The sequence below is a fragment of the Aethalodelphis obliquidens genome, unplaced genomic scaffold (assembly GCF_003676395.1).
Source record: "Aethalodelphis obliquidens isolate GAN/ISIS:26980383/991018 unplaced genomic scaffold, ASM367639v1 scaffold24, whole genome shotgun sequence".
Taxonomy (NCBI): Eukaryota; Metazoa; Chordata; class Mammalia; order Artiodactyla; family Delphinidae; genus Aethalodelphis; species Aethalodelphis obliquidens.
In genome coordinates, this window is record NW_020837968.1 from 25,253,245 (window position 1) to 25,267,313 (window position 14,069).

At 41.0% G+C, this 14,069-nt stretch overlaps 1 long non-coding RNA gene across 1 annotated transcript; it reads left to right on the forward strand.

The window, feature by feature from the left end:
- The first annotated feature begins 1,512 nt into the window (after window positions 1-1,512).
- On the forward strand, window positions 1,513-13,565 carry LOC113628626 (uncharacterized). The gene is made up of 2 exons (XR_003436169.1): window positions 1,513-4,730; window positions 11,629-13,565. It is a non-coding gene; the product is annotated as an uncharacterized LOC113628626 (long non-coding RNA).
- The last annotated feature ends 504 nt before the right edge of the window (window positions 13,566-14,069 follow it).

Consider the following 14,069-nt stretch of genomic DNA (forward strand, 5'->3'; position numbering starts at 1 on the left):
GTGGGCCCCACCAGGTGAAAGAACTCCTCCCCTCCCCCAGCCACCCCTCAGGGGTGCCAGTCCCATCAGTCCAGCCTTTACTTTTCCTCCCCTTTCCCTCCCTCCCACTGCCTCAGGATCCACATAGCTGGAGGGGGCCTCAGTGAGTGGAGGATCAGGCCTGGGATCTCAGCAGGCTCCCCGAGGCCCAAGTGGGCAGGGGAAATGCTGGCCATTCTCCCTTCTGATCCTCTGCCCTCCCAACAGTCTCCCCTTTTCCCCCTCCCAGCATGGGATCCCTTCCCCTCCTCCAGCCGCCCCTCAGGGGTACCACTCCTGTCCTGCCTCCACTTCTCCTTCCCCCTCACTCCCCACCACATCCTGTCTTGCTGCTGGAGGTTCCTCCCATCCCCTTGTGTGTCTGTGGTCTCCCACCAGTGCCTGGTAAGTGCCCGGTAAGTGCCCTAGTTGTGTGGAGATGCGAACTCCCATGTCCTCCCAGTCTTCCATCTTCAATTCATTGCATTATTCTTACCTCCCTTTAATCTACAGTAGCCAGAATTGAGAATGAGTATAGTAATACCAGAATCCAAGTTTCACCCAGAGTAGGAGTATTTTCTAGTTTAGAAATGTCCGCTCTGTGGCAGTCGGAATCAGCAGAGAGCTGTGAAGAATTGGGAGCTAAGGTTAGAGCAATCAGTGTTTGGATTTGACAGCATAGATGAGTGGCCGGGCACAAGAGTAAGCCATGAGTGGAATCACAGTAGTTGGCTTGGTAAATTCAAGCACTCAGGTTTAGTAAACTGCAACATTGGAGGAAAATGGCAATACTGGTCTTATTTATTTTTCATAATCCTGAAATACTGGCACTAATATTAGTGGTATTACTAACAGCATTTCATGAAAAAGTATTGTATGGTGCCATCATATTCTGCACTTTGTCCTGAGAAAATATTGAACCCAAGAGAGAGCTGAGCCAAGAACTGTTGTTCTTGTGCCCTTACAGCCTAAATCACTTTAGAAAGGGTAAGCCGGGGAAAATGTTAGAATAAATTATCCATGGGAGAACTGTCTGTTTCTAAGAAAATGAATTTGGTCCTCTTTTTAGAAAGGTCATCTCATCCCCTCTCCTCCCTTTTCCTGCTATCCTACCTCATTTTCCTTAGGGTCTCTTCCTGACTTTCATCCCAACTCTCACTCCCATTCAAATTCCATCAGGAACTTCTGGAAATTGATGGGACCCAAACTGCCTCTGGGGAAAATAAAAAGCTGTGTTAAAAGGAAAGAACTGTGCTGCCTCACCAGTAATTTAGAAAATAGGAATTAATACAACTAAAGGACACTCTGAACAGGTTTTAAAAGGGAAGTGAGGGCTTCCCTGGTGGTGCAGTGGTTGAGAGTCCACCTGCCAAGGCAGGGGACACGGGGTCGTGCCCCCGTCCGGGAAGATCCCACATGCTGCGTAGCGGCTGGGCCCGTGAGTCATGGCTGCTGAGCCTGCGCATCCGGAGCCTGTGCTCCGCAACGGGAGAGGCCACAACAGTGAGAGGCCCGCGTACAGCAAAAAAAAAAAAAAAAAAAAAAAAAAAAGGGAAGTGATGTAGTCAGAATGCTTTCTTGTCAGGTAACCTCTATTTAATATGAAATTTAAACGCAATATATAACTCTGGATATATCTCACAAGGTACATAATTCAGAGTTTAGACTTTTGAAATACTAAAATAATGGTACCAAATCAAGAAAAATACTAGGAAATACTTGGTTCTTTAAAAATAGCATGATATTCTGGCATATCAGAATTTTGCAAAACTATATTTCAATCATTTATTGGGTCAAGGCTGGAAACACTAGACAGGGCAATGTACGAGTGTGTAAAACCACGCTGACATATGAAGAAACCCATAAACTGGGGCTGAGTAGCCTGTCATAGTGAAAAGGCCTGAATTTCGAATCAGAAGACTTGCTGTTAGGTCTTGGACAAGTTCTTCCACCCTGTGGGGCCTTAGTTTCTTCATCAATACAATAAGCATAGAAACACTGCTCTGTCTCTTCCAGAGGGCTGCTACATATAAACATTTATATAATATTAAATAAAATAGTGGTAACAAAAGCTGTAAAAGTAAGACCTTAGGCTCTAAGGATAGAATTATCCTTTACTTAAAAATTTTAATATTAGGAGACAAACAATGTCATTTGATTTTGCTCTCAAACTCTACATAAAGGCAGCTCCTCTAATACATTCCTCTTTCTTGAATGATCCCCCACTCTTATTTAGATGTAAATTGCAAGGAAATTTTGAATTATAGGATGAGAAGTTTCCTTCCCCACAAACAATATGGGCTGGTACTTCTCATGAATATCACATTCAATTTTTGGTCACTGTCATCTTTATTCAGAATGAAGTATCCTGAATGAAAAAAAAAATTTTTTTTTATACTGTACTGTTGGGAGTTAAAGGGCCAGTTTTTTAAAAAAAATATATACACTATGGATCCCCCTCCTATTATTTTGAAGCAAACCCCAGATATCATATTAACAGGCTTTGTGAATTTGATGTTTAATTTGAACTATCTTTGATTCCTGGATATCTGTTGGCTCTATACCCTGTGGCTGAGCTAGTCTTGAAACTTCACTGGGCATGGGAGCCTTGGGTGGCTTGTTTGCTTGGAAAGGAAGCTTGGCTACTTCCTGGCAATTATCCTGCACTCTCCTTGCTTGGTCCTACCTTGCTCCTGCTCTCTCACCTCATCTTTGAACTCTGGCTCTACTGGAAGTTCGAAGTTCAAGCTTCTTGCTGGTGTTTGTCTCCACTGAGCTGGGTTCTCACTCTAAGGGAAGAGACCCTAGCTTGAACTTGCCCTTCTAAGCTTTCCTGACTTTTGCTTCCTCAGGCAGGCCACAACCTAGTTCTAACCCTTCAAATCCCACCCCGGCAACACTAGTTCACTGCCAGCCCCATTAAGGAGGAGAAAAAGACATGCAAATATGTGGCTGCTTTCTCTCATGTTGTGGCATTGCTTCTAATTCACCTGGTTCCTTAAAGTATCCTTTGATGGCACTCTTCCAGGCAGAATTAGCAAGTCCACATTTTCATGTTGCAGTCATAATAATTGATGGGAAGAAGATACTAAGTATCCTCTTCTCATTTGTGTTAAACTCTGCCATTGGGCCACTATTATTTTTTTTTGTGGGAGGGGTTATTATCCCAGTTTTCTACAGCACTTTTAGGTCAGCAACTTATTCTCTTGACTTGTACAACTCTGATTCTGATTCCAATTCTAGTGTGTGAATTTTCCAACAACACCAAGCAATTCTTCAAAACCGGCTGGGTGTCCTACAATTGAACTCAGTTGTGACACTCTCTACCTGGAAATAGCATCAGATCCCTCAGGTTAAGGGCTCAGTCCTATAAGACTGCCCCCAGGTCAGATGCCAGTCACAAATTCAGGTTGTTACATATGCTTCTGTCAACTGGCTATACATAAGAGTTTCCCATGACCCCCTCCTTTTGCTCCATAAATTCACTAGAATGGCTCACAGAACTCAGAAACATTTTACTTACTAGATTACTAGTTTATTATAAAAGAATATAATTCAGGAACAGCCCGGTAGAAGAGATGTATAGGGCAAGGTATGGGGAAGGGATATGGAGCTTCCAAGTCATCTCCAAGCATACCACTATCCCCAAATCTCCATATGTTCACCAACCCAGAAGCTCTCTGAAACTCAGCCTTTTGGGTCTTTTTGGAGGCTTCATTACATAAGTATGGTTGGTGAAATCATTGATCATTGGCAATTAAACTAAATCTCCAGCCCCTCTCTCCTCCCTGAAGGTTGGGGTTGGGACTAAAAGCTCTGTTACTGGAAGGGCAACCCTTACCAGGACCCAAGCGTGGGCTCTTGTCTAACACTTGGAAATGAATTGTCCAAGGAGACACATGTGCTGACAAAGCAAAATACTTTATTGGGAAGGAGTGCCCAGGTGGAGAGCAGCTGGGTAAGGGAACCTAGGAGAACTGCTCTGCCACATGGCTTGCAGTCTCAGGTTTCATGATAATGGGGTTGGCTTTCCAGGTTGTCACTGGCCAATCATGCTGCTTGTGGTCGTATTTCATCTGATTCAAGGCCCTTCCTGGTGGTGTGTGCATCTCTCAGTCAAGATGGTTTCCACCACAAGGGTTTCTGGGAAGTTGGCAGGACCTATTATGGACTGGCATCTCTTTCCTACTTTTGGCCCCTCCCGATTTCTTCTGGCTGGTGGTAGCTTGTCACTTCTGTGTTTCTTATTGAGACCTCCTATTGTGAGATAACTCACACAAGCAGCTATTATCCTTTCTGGCCAGGGCAGTTGGTTTCAGCCAATGGTGCCCTAACAGTTCTAACACTCTAATCACATGGTTGTTCCCTCAGATGACCTAAGGACATTCCAGAAGTTGCCTCATTAACATAACAAAAGACACTTTAATAGCTCTACTTAACTTAGGAAATTTCTTGGGTTTTAGAAGCTCTGCCAGGAATGGGGATGAAGACCAAATACGTATTTCTTATTATTTATCACAATATCACAACTTGCTTTCTAGGATCCATGCAGCCTCCTTTACCCAACAACCCTAAGGAAGAACTCAGGGAACACAACTTCCTGGAGCTAAGCTGGAAGACATTTGAGTAACACTGGGTCTGCAGCATCCAAAACCATTCCACACAGACCCCCCAGACTATTTCTGGAATGCCCTGTATCCTCTTCCATCTGGGTGAGTGGCTTCCAGATGTAGCACATGATGCTGGGGAGGTGGAAGGGTTCTTATTTCCCAAGTGCCCTGGAGCCAACAATTAGCTCCAAGACATTCAGTCCTCCTGAAACCCTGTAACCCAGATTGGGACATGAACCCACGGTCTTTTAACTGATCACACAATTGGTCTCAGGAATTAATGAAGCTCAGGTTCTTGATGTCTCATCGCAGAAAAAATTCAGTGAGAGACAAAGTGATATGTAAGAAGTGGATTTATTTAGAGAGAAACACACTCCACAGACAGATTTTGGGCCATCTCAGAAGGTGAGAGCAGCACCAGGGTATGGGTTTGTCAGTTTTTATAGTGGTGGGTAATTCCATAGGCTAATGAGTAGGAGGAGTATTCCAGCTATTTTGGGGAAAGGGTGGGGATTTCCAGGAATTGGGTCACCACCCACTTTTTGATCTTTATGGTCAGCCTTGGAACTGTCATGGCACCTGTGGGTGTGTCATTTAGCTTGCTGATGTGTTACAGTGAGCGTATGAGACTTAAGGTCTGGTGGAAGTTGACTCATCCACCATCTTGAACCTATTTTGTTCTAATTAGTTTATGTTGTGTCCTTGGTCTATGTCATTCTTTTAAATGTTGTGCCCTGCCCTCTTCCCTTCTGTTTCACCCCCCCCATCCTTGAGGCTAGGCCTATAGGCAGACAAAATGGCCAACAGGCCTACCCCCTACTTAAAACATCACATTGTAGATCCTGCTCTGCTAGGGATCTCCAGCCCTACTGTGGTCTTTGATGACATAGCAAAAGTCTGCAGTGGAGATTAGATGGATTGAACACAAAATTAGGATGAATGAGGTTCAGTTCCATTTCTACCTATCTCATTTATGTTAGTGGTGATTATTCTTATTTCTTCATCTCTGACACAGAAGTAGTGATTATTTCCTAGGAAGGTGTTAGAATACACTTAAGAATAAGCTTTCTGTGTGTAACTATTCTCCCTTTCCCTAATACCATGTTTAGATACTTTTCTAAGGAACTTTCCATTCTATACTATTTTGGATTTGAGTTACATTTGCCTTTGGACTAAATCAGTATTCATTGGAGAAAGGATTTTCTCTCCAGGCAGAAAGTTGTGTGGGTTTGTTTCTATTTTCTGAAAACACATGTGAAGCTGCTCCTACCAGAGGATCTAGAGTCTCAGAATCCTAATTGGTGATGGAAAAAGCACGTTATCAGTTGCCCAAGCTATTTTCCTTTTTCTTTTTATTATTGTAAGCAATAGGGAAAATGTAAGAACTGACATGGATAAAAAATTGACAGTTGTAAAATGTGAAGTTTGGTTTTCCTCTCTCCTGGTTAGGTTACTTGTGTTTATTTGGCAAACAGCATAGTAGAATGGAGAGCAAGTAAAACCAAGCAAGACCCTGTGGGGCTCCCAGGTACAAATCCTTTCTGGGTCCCCCATTTCTTGTTCCTTCCTGAATACCAAAGAGAAGATTCAAACAGTTGCTAATCAGGGAAGTAAGGGAATGCAGAAACAAAGGAGGAGCAATCAAGAAAAGATAGTGAAGTGATTAAAGCAGGATCCTGGTTCCTCCTCAAGGGATATACATAACAATATCTTTGAATTCTTCTGCAGGAACTAAGGCCCCCACCCAGGTGGAGAATGGTAATTTCAGGCTGAGCACAAGATTCCTGGAGCACTGGCCCTATTACCACCAACCAATCAGAAGAAAGTCATACACCCTGCAGCCGTCACCCCAAATTTTGCCTATTAAAAATTCTCCCTGAAAATGATTGGGCAATTTGAAGTTTTTTTAGAGCATGAACTACCCATTCTCCTTGCTTGGCCCTGCAGTAAATTTTCTCTGCTCCAAACTGATGTTTTTGTTTGTTTTACCTCACTAAGCATTGGACACACAAACAAGATCAGTAATACAAGTATGGGGGGAATGTCAGAAAATGTTTTGAATATAACATTTGCAAGATAAGAAAAAAGTGGGGTGAATGCTTAGGTGAAAGGAAGCTAAAAAAATATAAATGCATACATACATACTGATGACAAATTAAAATTATAATGGAGTAATCACACTTCAGGCATACAAAATGGAGTCAGGCAGCCATTGAGGATTTAGTCTCAGGCACATCCCTGCATTGAGAACGTGAACATTCTTTGAACTGTACTGGACCCAAAGATACCACCAGCCATATTCAAAACAACACCTGCCAGCTGCAACTTAATGGTTAGTCTCAAGGTCTTACCTTGTAAATATGCAACAATTCAGAGCCCCCAAAATCCTTACTTAACAAGTACCCTTACTTCTTGCCAGCTCCAATTATAAATCTTGATAATAACTCATGTAACCTTGCAGTTTTATTGCCTTTATGTCTCCTCCATTTTGTAGTATGGCGGAACACAATTCAAGTGTTTCTTAAATCTGTGTCTCCTGTGTTTCTTGAATCTGTGTCTCCTGCAATCCTAACAAAACTCAAATAAACACCTTTTTATTCAATCAGATCTCCATTTCTAAAATTTCGGTTAATAATACATACATTTATGTATTTACTTATACATCTATCTATATACACAAAGTATACATTAAATAAATGTATGTGTATAATAAATATATATGGATAATAAATATTTTGCTAAGTAGTTTTACATGACCTATTTAATTTTCATGATTACTTTAAATAACAAAATTTTAACTGAGTAAGTTTTAAATATCTAATTGGCTTTATTGAATTGAAACCAAGCAAGACACTGTGGGGCCTCCCAGGCACAAGCCCATCTGTGTGCCCCACCTTTTGTTTGTGAAAAAACCTTTGGTCTCCTAGTTCTCCCTGAGTTCCAAAGAATAGGCTCAAGCAGTTAATCATTTAAGAAGGGGCAGAAAAGAAAACAAAGAATCAGTCAAGCAAAGAAGGAGATGATTACTTTTAGCAATAAGTCAAACTGGGATGGGGTTATAAGACCCTAGTTTTCCTTGAGGAAAACAGATAACAATGTCTGACATACATTCTTAGGTTGTTGTTACAGAAATCAGATCCCCACTGTTACTGAACCAAAATTTGTGTGTCTGATAAACAGTGAGGCCAAAGAAACTGAAACATTGGAGTTTGGAGGGAGAAAAGTTTATTGGAAGGGCCTAGCAAGGAGAAAAAGTGGCTCATGCTCAAAACTCCCTGATGGTTTTCAGGGAACAGTTTTTAAAGGCAACATTTAGGGTCATGGCTACACAGTTTATGACTTTCTTCTGATTGGTTGGTGGTGAGATATCAGGGTGGTGTTCCAGGAATCTCAATCATCAACTTTCTGGTTCTGACCAGTCTGGGGTCTCAGCACATAGTTACCATCCTCCACCTGGGTAGGGGCCTTAGTTCCTGCAGAACAACTCAAAGATATGCATCAGATTGTTATGTATATCACTTGAGGAGGAACTAGGACTTTGTTTTATCTCTACATTACTATATCATAACTGCTTTTCCTTTGCTTCTGTATTTCCTCACTTCCCTAATTGTAACAGAGAAGAGCCAAATCTGATGACATGTTGAATCTGTTTCTTTTACTTTAAATTTTGCTTTCTGCTGCTTTTGTTCACTAAAAGGATACTGTCTATTCATAATGGCCTGCCTCAGGGAACCCTGCCCCTCTGCCTGAATGTTAAACCAAAATGCCTTTGTTCAAGGAAGGATCCTGACCCTGACCACCTGTGGATGGCTGCAAGAAAGAAGAAATTAACACATCCCCTCCCTGAGGCTGGCCATTCCAGAGAACATTTGGAAAACTTATGGCCTTTTTACTTTACTTCCTCTTCTCCTCCCCTTCTCTGTTCTATAAAAGAAACTGGCATCCAAACCCCAATAATATGGTTTTGGGGAAACATTAGTCTGCCATCTTCTCAGTCTGCTGGCTTTCTGAATAAAGTCATATTCCTTGCCTTAACACCTTGTCTCCAATTTATTGGCCTGTCATGTGGCAAGCAGAGCGAGCTTGGACTCAGTAACAAATTTGGCAAGCCAGCCAGGAGCCTTGCTGCTCATGACTAGCCAGCCCCAGTCAGGGAATTTTGGAGAAAGGCCCTAGCAGCTGCTGGGACCATTTGTCCTGAGAATCTTCCCTTCAAATTTCCCTGAAGAGGCACCAGCTACCCCAGCACTTGGCAGTTGAAGCAAGGAACTGACAAACTTCTATGTGTCAACAGACTCGATTTTGGAGGGTAAGTCCCTCCAGTGTGCAAACTGGGAACATATCCCACCCTCAATTTGAGCTTTTCCTTTAGGGGACAAGCCAATTTGGTTGGGGTACCCTGCTGGAGAGGGGAATTGTTGTTGTACTCTACCTGATTTTGGGAGCTAGTTCATTGGTTTTGTAGGGTAAGTCTACCTGATTTGGGAACTAATTAGTTGGTTTTGTTTTTTTTTTTTTTTTTTGGTTCTGTGTGCATTGATGCTAGAATTTGTTTGTGCCTTTTGTGTTGGAATTGTCTATATCTTCTGCATTTTGGTGTTATCAAACTTATAAAAATGGGAAATACTCCATCTAACCCAAAGGAAAGCCCTTTGGGGCGTATATTACATAAATGGGCAAAACATAGCTGCAAGCCTATGACTAAGGCTCACAGTTTGCAATAGTATATTATGAAAGACATAATATACTATTGTAATAGGGTGTGGACACAATATATGTTAGGATCAGAAGAGCAGTGGCCCCTGAATGGCTCACTCAATTATTATACGACCTCACAGTTAGAGGTGTTTTGCAAAGAGCAGGGAAAAGAGATGAGATTCCACATGTAGAAGCATTTATGCTATTGCATCAGGAAGAAAAGAAGTCAGAGGACTGCCACCTTATGGTGCAGCAATCTGAAAGGAAACCCAAGGAGAAACCTGTTCTACAAGGGGAAGAGGGAGACAATGAGAGTGGGAACATGTTATTTCAAAACTTAAAACCCCTGCAGCCTATCCAGCTCCCCCAGTGGCCAAGCAGTCTGCACTGGCAGTTGTTCCAACTGCCCCCCATGACACCAACATATTCACCACCTCTTGTTTCCCTTACCCATGGGGATCAAATAGAAGTTTCTACGGTCACAGGTCCCTGGGGGCACAGGGACCTGGTTTAGTCTCACCATCTAAGATCCAACAGAGCACCCAGTTTGGACCGGGAGCCACTTCCACAGCAGGGCGATTTCCCTTGTGCCAACATGCTGTAAGAAGCCTGGGGACTCCCTTAGACTTGAGGCATTCGATTCTAATTTCCCCAGAGGAGTCCCAAGTAACTTCAACAGTGGGGAACAAGTTGATTGACTTTCTAATAGATACCGCTCCCAAAACCTTCCCTAGTTATCTTAAGAGGCTTGTAAATATTAAACAAAGGGGAAACAAAGTCATCCTAGGAAAAACTTGCCTGTATCTTTGAGATGCAGATGTCCTATTTGGTCTTCTCAGGAGGCCTTATCTCTGCCATCTTTTTAAAATACAAACTTTGAAAGGAGGGTAAAGTAATTTAGAAATTGACTTGTCAAGGATAAATAAAAATCCTAAGTGTCTTTTCTGTGAAAATTTAGCCATTCAGACAAGGGAGCTTGATTTGTTCCCTCTGCCAGAAACCTAATTTTAATCCAACATCTTTTGTAAACTGATGGGTTTTACATTGCTGTACCTGACTCAGGGCTGAGATTTTAAAATGAGAACTACAAGGTCTCTGTGTGCTTGTATGTGTCTTTGTCTTCGGATAACATTGCTGAGGTTGATTTGTGGATGAGCTCTGTTTAATTGGCCTAAAGAAAAGTAAGTGCTTACAAACCAACAATTCTAAATACAAGAGAAATTGAGCTAAATGATTTTCAGGTTCACATGAACTGGGAAATATTCAGTATTAAATTAATACCTGGTATTCATATTTTTTTGTTGATCTAATTAATATAGACATATCTTTAAATTCATCAACATTAAGTATAATACTTTTATTGTGCCTAGGTTTAATATAAGCTAAATAAAATCTTGTTATATCTGTTGCAAATTTGTCAGCAAGGAAAGTAGTTTGATGAGAGGAAAGGTTTAAGGAAAGAAAATGCAAATGAGATAAGAGCTTTGGGTGAACTTTTAGAAATAATTATATTTTAGGAATGTTTATATAAAATTAATCTCTCCAGTTACTCAACAACTCGAAAATTAGAATTTTTGTGCTAAAATAAGTTAAGTGATGGAAGCTTTGTGGAAAGTGGACCCTGAGAAAAGAGTTTTGTGCATGGTCAGGACTGACTAAGTTTAAAATAAGTTTAATTGAGTAAATGAATTTTAAAAGTAAACTGGTGCAAAACTTGGATTTGGCTTTTCTCTCTGTTAAGAAGACAATGTTTCTTAAGATGTTGAACTGGCTTTGATAATAGATTTTAAGTTTCTTTACATCTTAAGTGATCTGTTCTGTATTTGCCTTTGAAATCTTTTATTGTTACTTTGGCTAAGTGAATAACTATTGTTTCACAGTGACCTGTGATCCAATCTGACTATTTTAAACCCTTTTTGATATTTTTTTGACAAAACTTCCCAAATCAAATTATAATGAAGTTCCTTTGACCTCTAGCTAAATTTGGGATGTTTCAAAGGGCCCCTGAAACACCCCAAAGAGAGATATTAACTAATTATGTTTACTTGGTATGTTGAATTACATGGGAAGTTTTGTCAAATAAATAATAAATCTTCTTAGGTTATATTGTATGGCAAATGATACAGGTATTCTAGAGATTATATGGAGTTCCTAAAATTTGATATGTCCTGGTAAAATGTTATCAGTCATAATTCTAGTTATTATCTGAAAGTGTTGCATGTCACAGCAGTAACCGAGTTACTTTGTCAATTGCATTGTAATCAGATTTAAACGTGCCTTCTTAAGTCTTTCATCATTATAGACAGTTACGGCTTCACTCTGATGCCTTTGCAAAAATGCTTCCTCTTCAAGAAGATTTATAGAAAAGACCTTTGGAGAAACAAGATTCTGGCTTTCAGACCATAATGCTGAACTGGGTAAGAAATTGAAAAATTCTAATGGGAAAACCTGTCAGCTTCATAAAGTTATTAACAAAGAGAAAGTTAGACTGAGTGAACTGGTGAATATGGTTATATAATTTTTATGGTTTCTATCTGAAAAAGTACTGGTTTAAATCTGTGTTTTCCAGGAGTGAGGAAAACTATCCCATTAAACTAATTACAACTTACAGTAATTTGGTAAATTATACCTTTGTAAACAGAATTAAAACATTTATCTTTTTCTCTCTTCCTGGTTGATCCTGCCAATAGCATATGCTTGTCTCAGAGATTAAGCCATGCATGTCTAAGTATTCATGGCTAGTACAGTGAGACTGCAGATGGCTCATTAAATCAATTATGGTACCTTTGTTCAATTATTATTGCAACTGGATTATAACTAGTTATACTAATCATTGTTTTAATTTGTTCTTTGTTTCCAAATTGCTTGTGCTTTGTGTCTCCCTGCTGCGCTATATCTTTGTCAATGTTACCAGCTACATTACTTATATCCTATTTTGTAATATTGTTGTCCCTTACAATACCCAATGTGTAACCAGGCCTCCAACAAAACTTCTATGGCTAAACATCTTGAGAAAATAGATCACATTTATAACATAAAATAATTGTAATATTGTGATTCTAGGTATGGGAAGAAGCAACAAGGGGAAATGTCTCCTGGATCATAATTAGATAGAGGATCCAGAGAATCTTTAACTATTAAGTAGGGCTTACTCCAAAAATTAGCATCTGGAGTGGCATATCAAGAATTTTAGCCTGATCTGGGATGAGCCTCCCAGAGCCATGGGACAAAATTTGATCATGAAATGTCTCCCAAATATTGGTCAAATTCCTGACCAAGAGGAGAGGATCTGGGAAATGGAATATTTCCTGCCATATCAGGCATCAGCAATTGCAGCCCTCAAACGTGAGGTGGTGAACCCTGAGGAAACTCGGGAAGGAGAAGAATACCTGCCATCTAGCAGCCATCAGACTACAGTCACTCCTTATGGTAAGCCCTGAGAAATCTCAGGATATGAAAATATGGGATATAGGCCCCAGATAGCTGAGGTGTATATTAAAGGAAAGATTTCAGTGAGCCCAGACTCTTGCATCTTCCCTTATATAGAACGCTAAATTCCTTAACTTGAGATGCTGCCTCCCAGGCTTGAAGCCCTCAAAATTCCCACCGAATAAATCATAACTCTCAATTTTTAGGTTGTGAATATTTTTAAAGTCTACAGGTATAAAGGAGACACTTTCCAGAGAGGAACAAAAATAACAACATTTGGAAGACTGACACTGATGGCGGACACTCCCAGAAAGATCCATCTGACAAAGCAGTTAAAATGGTCATCACCCCTTTTTCCACAAGATTGTGGAATGGACATTGACAGTGGGGAATTGTAACAGGGAAGAGCCAAATCTGTTGGATCTGTTTCTTTTACTTTAACCTTTGCTTTCTGCTGCTTTTGTTCACTAAAAGGATACTGTCCATACATAATGGCCTGCCTCAGGGAAACCTGCCCCTCTGCCTGAATGTGAAACCAAAGTGCCTTTGTTCATGGAAGCATCCTGACCCTGACCACCTGTGGATGGCTGCCAGAAAGGCAAAATTAACACATCCCCTCCCTGACGGTGGCCATTTCAGGGGACATTTGCAAAACTTATGGCCTTGTACTTTACTTCCTTATCTCCTCCCCCTCTCTGTTCTATAAAAGAAACTGGCATCCAAACCCCTATAAGAGGGTTTTTGGAGACATTAGTCTGCCATCTTCTTGGTCTGCCAGCTTTCTGAATAAAGTCATATTACTTGCCTCAACACCGCGTCTCCAACTTATTGGCCTGTCGTGTGGTGAGCAGAGCGAGCTTGGACTCGGTAACATAATTAGTAACTGCCTGAGTCCACCCTTTGGAACTCAAGGAAGACTAGGAGGCTGAAGCCTTTCTCCTACAATCAAGGAACAGAAGACCCAGCAAGGCTTTTGTACCTGGTAGTACCCTGCAAGGTCCTGCTAAATTCCATCACCAGGCAAAAACTACTGACCCCAAACATGTAGACATTGACTGGTTGGAGTCAGAATATTGACAATTGAGATTCCTGAAACACCACCCTGCCAATCAGAAAATTGTCCACAAGCTGATCATGCATGCAACAACCCTCTCCCCTAACACTGTGAAAACACTTGCCTGAAACCAAGAGAGAATCGGGACTTTTGAGCATGAGCTGCTTAGTCTTCTCGTTTGGCACCCTGCATTATATGCTGAATATAAGCAGGACCTTGTGGGGCCCTCCCAGGTACAAACCCTTTCTGTGTCCCCCATT